The 15,351-nt window shown below is 37.7% G+C and overlaps 1 protein-coding gene across 5 annotated transcripts in view; it reads right to left on the bottom strand.

Moving 5' to 3' along the window:
• The window catches only part of ESR1 (estrogen receptor 1), a 447,866-nt gene that overhangs the window by 394,014 nt on the left and 38,501 nt on the right, over nt 1-15,351 (bottom strand). For 3 of the 5 annotated variants that reach the window (XM_054686430.2, XM_003311549.5, XM_054686432.2), the window contains exon 2: nt 8,759-8,889. The gene's annotated coding sequence lies outside the window, so the exon portion shown is untranslated. Of the gene's footprint in view, nt 1-8,758; nt 8,890-15,351 lie in introns of those variants that run through there. The other 2 variants (XM_009452244.4, XM_054686431.2) reach the window with 1 other exon arrangement.

Raw genomic sequence — 15,351 nt, 5'->3', positions numbered from 1 at the left:
CACACACTGGGGCCTGTCAGAGGGTGGGGGGCTACGGGAGGGATAGCAATAGGAGAAATACTTAATGTAGATGATGGGTTGATGGGTGCAGCAAACCACCATGGCATGTGTATACCTGTGTAACAAACCTGCACATTCTGCACATGTATCACAGAACTTAAAGTGTAATAATTCAAAAAAAATTCAATTTACTATAATTTTATTGACCTTTTCTTTATATAAATTGTTGCTTTTGTAGGTCAAAAAGTGGTCAACTATTGGCAATTTCATATCGTTCAAGCTAATATTTTGTAGCTACGTTGCTGATGTTTGTTGGTTCGGGTTTGTTATATTTTTCTGATATATTGTGTGATAAATATTTTTTACTTTAAAGTCTATTTCATCTGCCATTTATACGGTTGGAGCATCTTCATTTTGATCAGTATTTTAAAAATGTAATCTACATATCTTTCTTCTGACTAAATCCTATTTGGACTTAAAAAAAAAAGGAAAACCAGGCCAATATTATAAATAATATTAATGAGTAGGGAGCATCAAACTTGCCAAATGTTAAAATAGACTATACAGCTATTATAATCAAAGCAATACGTCTCAGGCCTGGCAACAAATAAATAGATTAGTGGTTTAGAGAAAAAAAATTTTTTAATTGATGCTAATATAATTTAATTGATTGAAGAAAAGATTATTTAACATGTGATGTTTAAACAATTCATTCTTTATATAAAAAGAGATGCAGTTGAGCCTTCCACTTTTATATAAAAAAATTCCAGTGTAAAAAATACTAAATATTAAAAATAATAAAATAAAACATATAAATTTTTAGAAGAAAATTTTAGAAAATAGGAGGTGGGAAGACTCTTTGAAGTAAGATAGGAAATTCAGAATACGTATAGGAAGAAAAATTTTATTTCATACAATTATCTTTTAATTTTGTAGCAGAAAATTACAAAAGTAAAATCAAAGGAGAAATTATTGACAGGGTAAGATTTAGCAATCCACTGACCAAAAAAAAAAATCTATAGAAAAAATGCTCAGCATCACTATAATCATCAGAAAATGGAAATTAAAACCACAATGAGATACCATCTCACACCTGTTAGAATGGGTATTATGAAAAGGACAAAAGATTAAAAGTGTTGGCAAGGATGGGGAGTAAAGAGAACCCTTGCACACTGTTGGTGGGAAGGTATGTTAGTACAGCCGCTATGGAAAACAGTAATCATACAATTACCAAATGACTCAGCAGTCCCACTACTGGGTATATGCCCAAAGCAAATGTATTCAGTATGTCAAAGCCATATCTGCACTCCCATGTTTATTACAGCATTATTCATAATAGCCAAGATGTGGAATCAATCTAAGTATCCATCAACAGATGAATGGATAAAGAAAATATGGTATATGTTCACAGTGGAATACCATTCAGCCTTAAAAAAAGAGAAAAATATTGTCATTTGCAACAACACGGATGAACCTGGAGCACATTATAGTAAGTGAAATAAGCCAGGCACAGAAAGACAAATACCAAATGATCTCACTTATATGTAGAATCTAAAAAGGTTGATCTCATAGACATAGAGAGTAGAATGGTGGTTACCGGGGCTGGGGCAGTGGCGGGCAGAGGGGTGGGAGGTGAGGGTTGGAAAGACGTTGGTCAAAGGATGCAAAACTTCAGTTAAATCGGAAAAGTAAGTGCAAGAGATCCACTGTACAACATGGTGACTATAGTTAATAACAATATATTATATTCTTGAAAAATGCTGAGAGGTTTTAAGTGTTCTCACCACAAAAATGATAACTTCATGAGGTAATGCACATGTTAATTAGCTATATTTAGCCATTCCACAACGTGTGTATATATATATCTCGATATTGATATATCGAGATATATGTATATCTCAAAATATCATATTATACACAATAAATCATACAACTTTATCTGCCAGTTTTTAAAATCTGTAATAGTCAAAGAACTTTTACAAATTTTTAATAAGAGAAAAGCAACCATATAAGGGAGAAATAGGTCAAGGATATCCGTTGGTAATTGACAGATAAGAAAATCCAAAGGAACAACAATAATGTGAAAAGATGCTTAAGCTCATTAGAAGTCAAGAAAATGAAAAGAAAATTAACAATGCTTACTCATTAGATCAGCAAAGATTAGAAAGCAGGAAAATAGGAGTACTAGTGAGGAAAATGATACTCTCCAACATCACTAGTGGGACTGTGATTTGCTATAATATTTTTAGAAAATAATATGAAAAAACCGATAAAAATGTAAAGATACACATACCTTTTAAACCAGCAATTCTACACCTGGGACTTACTCCATAAAAATAAAACCCCCAATTACTAAGAATATATATCTAAGAATATTTGTAATGACAGCACTTTTTTATATGTTGAAAACTGTTCACAACAGAGTATCAGCTGAAAGCAGATTACTTGAATAAGTTATAGTAAATTCATACTGCATGCAACTACTGAAAAGAATGAGATAGATCTATAAGATTTATCAGAATCTTTAAGATATATTGCAAAGTGACAAAACCAAGATTCAGAGTAATACACACACACATATTATGTATATAACCTTATCCCACAATTTATGATAAAGAGGGACCATTGCCCTGAAAAATCAGTCCATGTGTAAATATTGGGTTGTGTGAGCATGGAGAAAAGAGTAGAGGATACACATCAACCTGTATTTGTTGGTTTCTGTGAAGGGGTACAGAACAAGAAAAGAGAAAGGAAAAAGGGAGGAAAAAAGACCCCCAAGATCTCTGTAACATAAAAGAAATATGCATGGCACTGTAACAAGAGAAAATGTAAAAAATAAAATTCTATCTGTCAAATTAGTGGAAATTACCTATTATATTTAATAATAGAATAAGTTCATAGACAAGGACTACAAGAGGCATAGCCAAATAAAATCATGATTTGATTTCTAGATGGGATTTTGAAAAATTTTTGCTTGGAATTTTTAAAGAGAACTTCTACAATACAATCATGTTTTAAAAGGAAGTAAAAAAAATATATCTGGCAACACTCCTTAAGGACTATATAAAGAACTTTGCCCCTTGACATTCTATTTCCACTTTTTGGAATTACTCTTAAGGAAATACATAGATGTGGACCACAATCCTTGTTAAAACACCTAAGTAGTGTAAATAAATTCTAATGTTAACTAAAATCTACAAGATACAACATCATTTCAATTTGCAAAATATATACCTGTGTATCTATTTTATGCATGTATTTTATATATACATATAATGTGTATATATACATATATACACTACATATTACAAACGGAAATTGTGTTGTATCTTAGATTTTTATTAATTATATTGTGGGAATATTTTATGTTTTTTAATTTACATATATACACACTTAAATATGTATACCCACACACATACATATTGCTAAGAAAAAGATGAAAAGAAAATGTCCTAAAATATTGTTAGTGATTATCTATAGCTGATGAGAATAAGTGATTTTTATGTATGTCTTTATGCTTATCTCTTTTCTAAACTTGCTAAAATTAATATGCATTCAACAATATGCAAAAATGTAATAATCATTTTTAAATGGAAGCATAAGAAAGATAATGATTTCATTTTGAAATGAACATTGGCATTTCTAGTCAATTCTACATGTTCAGAGGCATAGCCTGCCTCCAATGCTCCTTCAACATTAGAGCTTTGTGCTAGACGCTCAGTAACCTAAACACACGGCTTACATCCCTTGGATAAAGGTTGAAGCACAGCCCTCTAGCAAACCATCCTGCCAGTATCATATAAACCCTGGAACACCACAAATCCTCACGTTTTGAGGACAAATCCTTCCGGTAGGCAGCTCTCAGAGAGGCTATACAGAAAGCCTTCCTATGATTCCAAACCAGTAAAGCTGTTTTTTTATTTTACCTCTACTGAATAGCAGTCATGATTTATTTCTTCAGGTTTCCAGGTAGAACAGATTTCTATAGTTTGGTCTAAAGTCTTAACATTGGAAACACTTCCTCCATGTTTTCTGTGGTTTCTCCTCCTGAGTAGAAAGGATATCAGCTGAAACCCTAGGCAAGATCAGGCTGTGGGAAGGCAAGCAAGGCTGCAGGGGTGACCTGGTGTGCTCTCGTGGCACAGCAAGGAAAACCAATAAGCTTTGCTCTTATCCCAGGAACCCTACCCTGAGAGGACCTGACCGGCCAACAAGGTAAACAATGGCCCTGTGGAGCATGCTTCTTCCCTCCCACCTCTCTCCTGCCCCGCCCTGGGATGGCCTTGTGCTTTCTGGTTGAGGCAAACAAGGATGCCCGCTACCTCTTCTTCCCATGGCCCAGTAGGATTGAAGAAAGTTAAACAGAAACAGCAGTGGATCACTTTCAAGCACACTAGTCAATCTCTCCTGTTGCCAAAGTCAGTTGAAGAAATGGGTCCTGCATGTTGGAGCTGAGTCAAAATCACAAAACTATGAAGAGCTTTTCAATACTCAGCTAGTAACAAAACATTATTTCCACTTTGATGAGCAGTAATATATTATTGAAATAGGCGCCAAAGCAATGGCGGAATGTTGCAATAGGAAGAAAATGTAAACATCTATATGTGCATGCAGGGTCTTAGGTCTTAGCTGATTCCAGCTGCTGGTGTCTGGCTTTCTCTGGCATCATGGAACACAAAAGTCCAAATAACTAAGATTTTTCACTGGTTGTTGTACACACACAGCTTCACACTGTACAGAAAATTCTGGTACCTCTTATTTGCTATTATGTGTCAGGCCAACAATATGACACATAGAAAACTAGTATAATCCACTGTGTGACCTTGTTATGCAGACAGACCAAAATAAATGGAATAAACCAGCTGAATCTTTTAGACTCAATCTACCATAATCAAAGCATGTACTAACGATCCTCTTAGCACACACCCAGACTGATAAATTAATAAAACCAGTCCCTTCCTCTTGCCACCTGACATAAAGGCAGGAATTACAATAAACAATACTGGAATATATTTACTGGGTTGCAATTTACTTAGAGACAAGATTAAAGCAACAAGATAAAGTCAAAACTGGGAAAAATCACAGCAGATAGGTACCTGTAAGAATGGAAATACAGCAGAGAAGTAATTTGTCCTAAATAGAGAATGAAGAGACATAATGGCAGCTTATTCATTAGTGGAAATGAACACATATTATTATATTGTAGTCAGTTCTTGATTATTCATGTGTGATTTACCAATTTTTTGGCTTATCCTTCTCTCTGCAAGCCTTTGTACATCTGAGTCATCTTCTTTCCATCTTTTCCATCATCTTTTCCATCTTTAGTTCATATGTGTTTAGAAACCCCCAAAATAATGATATAGATCATTAACCCATATAAAACTTAATTAGGAAAGCAAAACTGATGGCATGGCTATTATACTGGTCAAAGGATCCTTTCACCTCTCCAGTTTGGGACCAAATCTGATGACATATTTTCACTAGAGGAAGCGAAGTCAGCATGGGAATTGAGCTTGATAAATAAAATTAGTAGTCAGCTAATCCTAGCCTGTTGTCTTTCTGCTAAGTAAAAGTGTTCCAGATATATATAATCTGTCAGCTCTATTAAGTATCATTTATAGGCAGGAAAAATGTGCTCTTATGATGATCAGAGTCCCCATATCTCACACACAATGGGGATACAAATATTTCACAGTGGAAGTCTGAGTTCCTCATTCAATGGATGACAAGCTCCCTATGGGAAGAGATCCTTCCTTTTTATACTGCTTCTATATAGAGGGCTTAGATCCTGAAGTTTCTGAAAGAAACTTCAGGATCTAAGCCCTCTGCCTGCATACATAACCTGGAAACCCATATTTACAGGGACCAAGATCTTGAGTTATTGTCCTAAGTTCATGTCCTGTCATATCATTGCCAGCTGGGTAGTCTTTAGCAAATTACTTGATTTTTCTAAGCCTTAGTTCGCTTTCCTAGAAAGTGGGTTTAATGAAACCCACTCCTAGAGCTGTTGTAATGACCGAATAAACTGTTTTCTATAAAGTGCCATGGAGAGCAGAAAATAATCTGGTGGGTAAATTAATAGGTATCACAACTGTCATTCTACAAACTACTTGACTGAGCTCACTGACTCCAGACATGACTAAGTAGACCATAAAAGAAATGGAACTTTTATGTTTTAAGTTAAGAATTGACTTTTGTGTCCAGGGGCGTTGGCTCACGCCTGTAATCCCAACACTTTGGGAGGCTGAGGTGGGTGGATCACCTGAGGTCAGGAGTTCAAGACCAGCCTGGTCAACATGGTGAAACATAGTGAAACCCTGTCTCTATCTCTACTAAAAATACAAAAATTAGCTGGGTGTGGTGGCGGGCACCTGTAATCCCAGCTACTCAGGAGGCTGAGGCAGGAAAAATCGCTTGAACCGGGGAGGCAGAGGTTGCAGTGAGCCAAGATCGCACCACTGCACTCCAGCCTGGGTGGTGACAGAGTGAGACTCAGTCTCAAAACAAACAAACAAAAAAAAAGAATCGGCTTTGTAACTTGAGTGTTGGTTCTTAAAAAAAATATGAAAGAGTGGGAGTGGGGGCAACCCCATGTGTGGCTTCTACACTAACCTATCAACATACATTTTACATCTTTTATTTTTTAGCCCTTAGAATCTTTCTACTCAAGATCAAATTTTAATATTAATAGAGCCAAATATATTTGATTATGGGAGAACCACTGATGTTCTGTGTTGTTTATAAATTGGAAAGGCAGCAAAAATGGAGGAGAATTATTCTGGTGACCCAACCTAAGTGACACAGTTACTCAGGCAGATGCACAACAGCATCTAGAATCCCAACAGTTTGTTTCAGGTCTCTTTCAAAATCTCAGCAACAGCACCTTAGACCTTTCTGGAATCATCAGTTTTGGATCTAAGACTTCAAAGTGGGGAAAGCAATGCAAGACTACTCAGGGACTGACATGTGTAGAATCAAAAAGAGAGAAAGGGAGGTGTATGCTGAAAATGGTATGAGATCCATACCCCCAGTGACTTGCACTGGTTCTTCTACTTTGTTCAGCCTCAGCTAGATGGAAGACTCGTTTCTATATTAAAATCTTTTTTTCCCCCTCCTTCATTATCTCTCCCTGCTGCCCAAAAGAGGAATCAAACTCACTGCATCAAGCTGGCAAAGAGCTACAGGCGCCTTCCACTTGGAAGTAAGAAGCTAGAGCAGCTCACCCATTAACATTTCTGTGATTCACAGGAGAGCTCATTCACAGCTGCTCAGACTCTGAGCAGAGAGATTAGAACTAGAACTGTTTAAAATTCCTAAGCCAGAGGAGTTTCACGGGGCGGGGTGCTTCTAAACAGCCTGCAGTCAGCCATGCCCTTGCAGACAAGGCTCTGGGGGTTCCACATGCACCTCCAGCCTCAGAAGACTGGCCTGACCAGTCCTGCAGCTGTTTTGAGGACAGTAGCTAAGCCTGGAAGTGGTGACTTTATTTACCATTTTTGGTTAGTCACTAAGTAAAGTCTTTGCCTAGAAACCTTCATTTCTTATGCAGTAGGGTAGAAAAGGTCCAGCTAAAAATTTTCCTGAAATACTTCACCAAACAGGCCAGTTCTACAATTAGGAAATTACCACGCTGAGTAATATTTGCCAGTCTGGTTTTTAGTGAAGTCAGGTTTAGTCCACTGGCATCTCAAGCTGATTGGCAGACAGACCTAGGCCCTACACCCAACCCCTCCCTTGCAATTTGGGCAGGTTATATTTTTAAAAGTGCAGACTTCCTGTGCTTTTGAACATTTTGAAGGCTAGGATAGTATTCACAAATCAGGGGTGCATTTAATCTTTTATATCACATGCCTGCTACTGGATTTGCAAAATGCTGCATAGATACACAGCCTCTCAAGTTGGCTTCTAGGCAATGGTGACAATTTGCACTTTCATTGTAATAGAGGCATGACTTTTCAAGAGGTTTGTGAACTAGTTTTAAAATGTTCTATGGAGGAAATGAGAAATGGACTTGATAGTCAGTAAGTTATTTTAACTTAATTTTAAATAAAAAATAATGTAATTACTTGGTGACCACAAATACAAGTGGCATGGCTTGTCTTTTCCCTTGTGAAACTGCTACCTGTTGTTTTGAATAATTAAATTCAATAGAAATGTTTCTTAATGATTGAGAAGGTTAGAATTATGTCTCTATTTTTAGGTAGGTCACTGAATATGTGAAGTCTAAATTCTGAAGATATTCCCCTATTTTAGGGTTAAATTAAAAGCACACTCACATTTTGCTTCCTATTAGCACCATACAACTGGCAAGAGGAGAAGGAGGTTGTGAAATTCAAATCAAGAAATGTTTTCACTTGCTGGAAACTATGGTAAAGCTCTGAGGGAAAAAAGAATGAAAAGCTCTTTCTTAAGAAAAAAAAAAGCTTGGATTTTCCCTACTTAGAGTGGACTATTGAGTATGTAAATAAATTGGTTAACCTCTCTGATACTATGCAAAGAAACCTCACCCACACAGTAGACTTGGGGATTTTTTTAAATGGTAGTAGTGCACAGATTGTATCCTTAATTTCAACCTAAGCAATGCATGTAGAGTGCCCATCAGATAGTAGGTGTACTGCTAAGCCCCTGACAATACACACTTGATAATGAAAGAAATTAAATGAAAAATCGTTCTCCAAACTGATGACCAAATTAGATCTTATCAATTCACGGACAAAGTCAGGAGAGAGAAAGAGGAAACTAGTATGTTCACACATACCTCAGTGATGGTTCAAAGTTCAGATTAAAATCTACATCCTTTTTCAAGAAGTGCTGTGCTGATATTTGGTACCGCAGTCCCAGAGAATGTGAAGAGATCTTTGTGCTTACTCCTTCCTAGTTTTCTTCTTCCTTTTGTTTTTTTAACAGAGAAGGAAAGGGAGATGTGGGTGATTTCTACAGATTTCCTTAATTAAAGCTAGTTTGACTCCCCACTTAAGTGAAATAAGGCTGTTAAAAAGAAAAGTAGTCTCACTTATCAATAGGCACTGAAGAATCAATGTTTGGCTTACCTGTTCAGATCAAATTCCTTGATTACATTATTTTACAAAGCTGAGTAGGGCTTAAGCTAGTTACCACTGATGCCATTGGCAAGTATTTCTTCATTCACGCACAGGCCATAATCCACTACACCAACTCAGGCCCACGGGATGACTTCCATTTCTTCTTCTTCTTTTTTTTTTTTTTTTTTTTTTTTTGAGATGTAGTTTCGCTCTTGCCACCCAGATTGGAGTGCAATGGTGCGGTCTCGGCTCACTGCAACCTCCGCCTCCTGGGTTCAAGCATTTCTTCTGCCTCAGCCTCCCAAGTAGCTGGGACTACCGGCGCACACCACCACGCCCGCCAGCTAATTTTTTATCTTTTTAGTAGAGATGGGTTTCACCATGTTGGCTGGGCTGGTCTCCAATTCCTGACCTCCGGTGATCCACCCACCTCAGCCTCTCAAAGTGCTGAGATTACAGATGACTTCCATTTCTATAGATCCATTTTGCCATTAGAAATTAAAAAAAAAAAAAAACTCCCAGCCCACAGTATCTCAAATCACATGTGCAGCAGCAGAACAAAACCTGCTGTGGCTGTGATAGGTATGATTTTACCACGAAGATTCAGATGTTGTTACATGGTTGAAAAAGTAGTCACTGCACAGAGCAAGTGAGAAACTGAGCAATGCAACTTAATACAGATTTTCCCTATTGCTTATAAAACAACGTTCTTAATTTTTAATTACATGTAAAATTCTTCTGAATTTTTACTTTAAGTTATTTCAATAGACTCCCTTGGGGTGCTTTAAGAATATCCCATGGGGCACTTTTTTACTGTGGGTCATCAGCCTAAGCTGTTGGAAAAAGGCCCTGGGTTTTTTTGGTTTGTTTTTAAAATGTTGTATAACAGCTTTAAATGTGCAAGACATGATAGAGTGGGGGAAAAAAACTTGTTGAATTCTTAACTTTGTTTTTCCATCTGAAATATTAGTATGCCTGTGTTTTTATTTTTTCCTAATTCCAAGCAACAGTGAACCTAATTTACAATTTTTTTCTCAAAAAAAAAAAAAAAAAAGGAAAGTTTAACATTGTATTAGGGAGGCTTCAGAATTAGCAGGTGCACTGCAACAGATTTATAGGGGCCAGTGGACTGATAGCTGTATTTTAGGACTGGGAAACATCTGCTCAAAGTAAGTAGTTTATGGTTTCCATATCAAATAGAAGAAAAAAATACCACACTGGTCCTCAGACTTTGGTAGTTGTGTTTTTAGAAAACCAAATTCACACAAATTCTATTCTAGGGGACTTGTATATTTCATTGCTATGTTCTACTAAAGTTAAGGAGGTACAGAAATTGCTCCATGAGGAAATGATAAAGGTCAGAGCCTCAGAATTTTAAGTGGAAAATTCATACGCATGCATTATGGAGGGAAAAAAAGGCTAATTAAATATAACACTCAACTAAACTATAAAAAAAGACTTGTTTTCTCCACGTAAGTCAGATTATATGGGCTTCCTCCACCACTTCAACCCACTAATCTAAAGTAATGAAATGCAATCTCTGGAAGTACTCAGAATTAGACATGTAACAGATAATAACAGAGATTTGAAGAAATTTTGCACAAACATGCAACAACCTTAGGAATGAACTCTTTTTTTTTTTTTCACTTGTCCTCTAGTCTCGCTCTAAATAACCACATGAAGTAAGGAATTGGCTGTTATTCAGTAAATTTGGACTGTGGACACTGACCAAATGGCTTGACATTCTACCTCCACCCCTTATCCTATTTTCAGTCCACATTTTCCCTCCACGGTGACTTTCTGGTTATATATTATCTGGTTTGGCCGTCTCCACTGCCCACTTCAGATAATTGCTCAATTCTCAACTTGGCTTCTTGCTGCATAGGCTTGACCTAAGAGAATGGATGAAGAAAGAGCCAGCATTTTCCTTTGATCTCTCAGAACTCAGGATTCCATTATATAATCTACCATAAATCCTGGCAGTCGAGATTGACACCAACATTGAAACTTGCCATAATATGACACTCCTTATTGATTCATTATGTATTCTGACATTTCTTCATTAACACAAACTCAATACTGCAGTCTGTCAGTGATAAGAAATTTTTCTTAGTTGCCTTCTCAATATTTTTGAGGGTTGCCTTGGTTAATTTTTCTCTTCTGCTATCTAAGCTTCATATGCCAAATGTTCTAACTGGCTATCTGCCTCTAAGGTTTAAGCTCACAGATGTTTCCTTGTGACCACAGAAAATACTACTCCGCTGAGAATAGGTTTGATAAATAAAATTGGCAATAAATTTAGAACCAAAGAGCTGGATAAAGAAATCAAGTGCAACCCATGTTATCCACACTTTTGTAAATCTACAAACTTGTCTAGTATACCCAGTGATAGTAGATTCTAGGAATCCCATCAACAAAGTAAAGTCTTAAATAATCCCAAAACCTCCTTCTATGTAGCAGTACAAATCTTTTCCCCTACTAAACATTACCATGGCTTCTAACAAGCAGAGAATTGGCACAACAAATTTCACTTCTATTCCAAGTGCAGAGGGAGGAGTAAAATGGACAGAATCCAAATGTCGAGAAAGAAGTGAAGAAAGGACCCTGCAGAGCCCAGATAGGAATAATACGTGAACTGTTCTAAGTGATTAATACTCCACTACATTAATACTGCTTATGCAACACGAATGCTGTAGTAAGCAGGAGACCTTTGCTTTCTGCTTTTTTCCCTTTCCTAGAAAACATTTTCCTAGGAGTCTTTCCCTTCACAAATGACATGTGAAGGAGCTATATGCTTGATTTGTGAAGATTGAGTGATCCGGAGGAATAGGACCGTCAAACGGACAAGAGCAGTGTTCTTCCTGTTGAATGTTATCATGTCACCCTCTCCTGGTACTTCGCTGCTCAAAATTCAAAGCCCAGGCATTTCCACCATGGAACATTCTCAGGAGTGTAGCATCATCATTTGAGATTTACTGTAACTGAAATGAAATTATTTAGTGGGTTTGGCCTTTTTCCCTCCCGACTCTACCCCCAGTAGCTCCTTGCCTTTTCTTTTTAAATTGTTGCTCTAGCCTTTTATTTCCCCTTGGAAGAGAAGGAAAAAGAGGAAATCAGAAAGGACACTCGTCCTCCTTCCCTCTACCCACAAATCACAGAATTTAGCTTTTCCATTCCCATAACTGTAAAGCATTTTAGGCAACTGCAGGAGAGATCACAGTTTTCCTTTCTAAGCAGAATCCTAAATCAGTGCAATGAAAACATGTCTGTCTTTTATTCCCAGCACAGATGCCCATGGGTTTGGTTGTGTTTATACTGTCAGTATCTTAAGTCACTTTTTTTTTTTTTTAAAGACAAGATCTTCCTCTGTTGCCCAGGCTGGAATGCAGTGTGCAGTGGCGCTATGTCAGCTCACTGCAGCCTGGATCTCCTGGGCTCAAGTCATCCTCTCACCTCAGCCTCTCAAGTAGCTGGGACTACAGGCGTGCACCACCACACCCGGCTAATTTTTGTATTTTTTATAGAGATGGGGTTTCGCCATGTTGCCCAGACTGCTCTCAAACTCCTGAGCAAAAGCAATTCACCCACCTCGGCCTCCCAAAGTGCTAGGATTACAGGTGTGAGCCACCAGCATTAAATGTTCTGTCGCCCAGGCTGGAGTGCAGTGGTACAATATTGGCTCACTGCAACCTCCACCTCCCGGTTCAAGCGATTCTCTTGCCTCAGCCTCCCTAGTAGCTGGGACTACAGGCGCATGCCGCCACACCGGGCTAATTTTTTATTTTTAGTAAAGAAGGGGTTTCACCATGTTGGCCAGGCTGGTCTCGAATGCCTGACTTCAGGTGATCTGCCTGCCTCAGCCTCCCAAAGTGCTGGGATTACAGGTGTAAGCCACCACACCCAGCCCTTAAATCACTATTCTAAGAGAAGGTTGCTGAAGGCAAAAGCTATAGAATCATAAAATACTACAGCTGCAGGGACCACACATTTCCCCTAGTCCAAAGATTCCATCCATTTTGTGAGGGAAATAAGGTGTTAAAAATAAAAGACTTATTCAGTACCCAACATAAAGTACCTATTTAATAAATATAAAAAATTCAAATGGTCTGAATCCTAATCTCACAGAAATATGATCATTTTCTTCTGCATCTATATCTTGTCCAAAGAGAATAATTTTACTATAAAAACATTCCAAGTAAACAGCATTTTACACATATAAGGCATACTGCCTTTCAAAATTATATCACTTAGTCTTCATTGTATCACTAGTATAATGTTTTGACGGCTGTCTGGTAGTTGTTATGCCCATTTTACAGTTAGGAAGACGGGGCACCAAGCTTGCAGCTTCTCACTGCGCACATCAGTGGCACAGTCCCATCTTTTGACTCTCAATACGCTTCTTTCTCCACCAGTCATTTCTGAAACAAAATCTTTACAACCATAAACAATCATGATTTCAAAAAACAAGTCCTAAAAGATTTTTTTTAATGGTGTGACACCTCCCTTGAACTATTTCCCTCACCTCCGAATTGATGTACCCACTCTTCATCTGAAAACTTCAATCCACACAGTATTTTTCTAAGGTTAAGTCTTTATTTCATTCCAATCCTACACCAACATCTTTAATGCCTACAAGATAAAGTTCAAGCTCCTTAATAGGACATCTGACTCTCCACTTCTAAATTACCTCCGACCACCACCTTGCACTTTTCTTAACTATGTTTCTGTCAGACTGATGGTTTCCCAAAACCACCTCCCCCATGCCTTTCATTATGCACCTCCTTTTCCGTGTATTTTCCCATGTAAACATTACCTGTCCTTTAAGGTCATGGTCAAGAGTCGCTTCCTACCCAAAGCTATCCCTAACCATCCTGCACCAACCCAGAAATGCCTTCTTCTCTTTATGCTTCCTCACCATGGTGCTCAGCACTCTGCAAGCACTCTTCACATTCTACTCTGCTGAATTGTATTAGTTGATGTTATGGCTTTAGGCACATATTGTAGCGTGCTACTCTGTAATAGTCACATATCATATTAAGTGCCTTACTGATCACACCTGATAGAGATTGTCTAGGGATCAAGGAACATGCCAGGCTCAATCTCACTCTACAATTATGTGCCAAACACCAGTGTGTACCAGGCACTTCCCAAGGCACAGGGTACAAAACTGAACAACCCCATCTATGCACCCGAGGCACTACTTATTTATTTATTTATTTATTTATTTATTTATTTATTTATTTGAGATGGAGTCTCTCTATGTCTCCCAGGCTGGAGTGCAGTGGTGTTATCTCAGCTCACTGCAACCTCCGCCTCCCAGGTTCAAGCGAATCTCCTGCCTCAGCCTCCCAAGTACCTGGGATTACAGGCATGCACCACCATGTCCGGCTAATTTTTTGTATTTTTAGTAGAGATAGCATTTCACTATGTTGGCCAGGCTGGTCTCAAACTCCTGGCCTCAACTGATTCACTGGCCTCAGCCTCCCAAAATATTGGGATTACAGACATGAGCCACCATGCCCAGCCCTGAGGCACTTTTAGTCTAGCTGGGAATAGAGACTCTAGGACAAGCCATAACAAACCACAGCAAGGCCCTTGTCAATATTACTCATTTCTTAAATAAAATTAGAAAAAGAATTTAACAATATGAGTTAAATTAAACTATGCATATATTGGATTCTAAGTAACCTTAATCCTTAAATATTCTTTCAGAAAACTTGATGCAGGTACGATTTCCAAAATTTTAAATTTTGTAAATTTTGTAAAATTTGGAATTTCCCAATAAGGAATTTCCAAAATTGCTTATTAGAAAGAAAGAGCAATTTGTGTCTTTATTTGTCACATAGTTTTAAGGTGAAAGATACTAAAACGGATTACTATATGTGATGCAATTATCTTTATTAAGCACCTTTCTTTACATGGTTTTAAGCAAATAAATTCTGACCAGTTATTGCTTCTAATAAATAATTATTAGAGTACAAAAGCCAAATTTCTTCTGTCAGATACACTCAAATTTTCTTGTTGATTTCTTGGTGTCCTTAGTAACATTCCAAAAGGAATTATTCCAATGAGACCATTTCTATGAACCGCAGAGGAAAGAAGGATCTCAAAAATGCAGATCATCCGTTTGCAAAAGGACCTTGATGGCTTCCTCTGAACCAATCTAGGGGAGGAGGTATGTTTAGGGAGCTGAGCTGCTGGTCATTTTGACAAGGAAACAGTTGGAAAAAGAAATGTCAAAAAGCCAGTGGCACTCTCCTGTTCCAGCAAAAGTCAGGAACCTCAGCAAGTCTACTCACACTAAGCTCTC

This window comes from Pan troglodytes, chromosome 5 (assembly GCF_028858775.2).
Source record: "Pan troglodytes isolate AG18354 chromosome 5, NHGRI_mPanTro3-v2.0_pri, whole genome shotgun sequence".
NCBI lineage: Eukaryota > Metazoa > Chordata > Mammalia > Primates > Hominidae > Pan > Pan troglodytes.
Note: the sequence above shows the minus strand (reverse complement) of the source record. Positions and strands in the feature narration are given on the sequence as shown.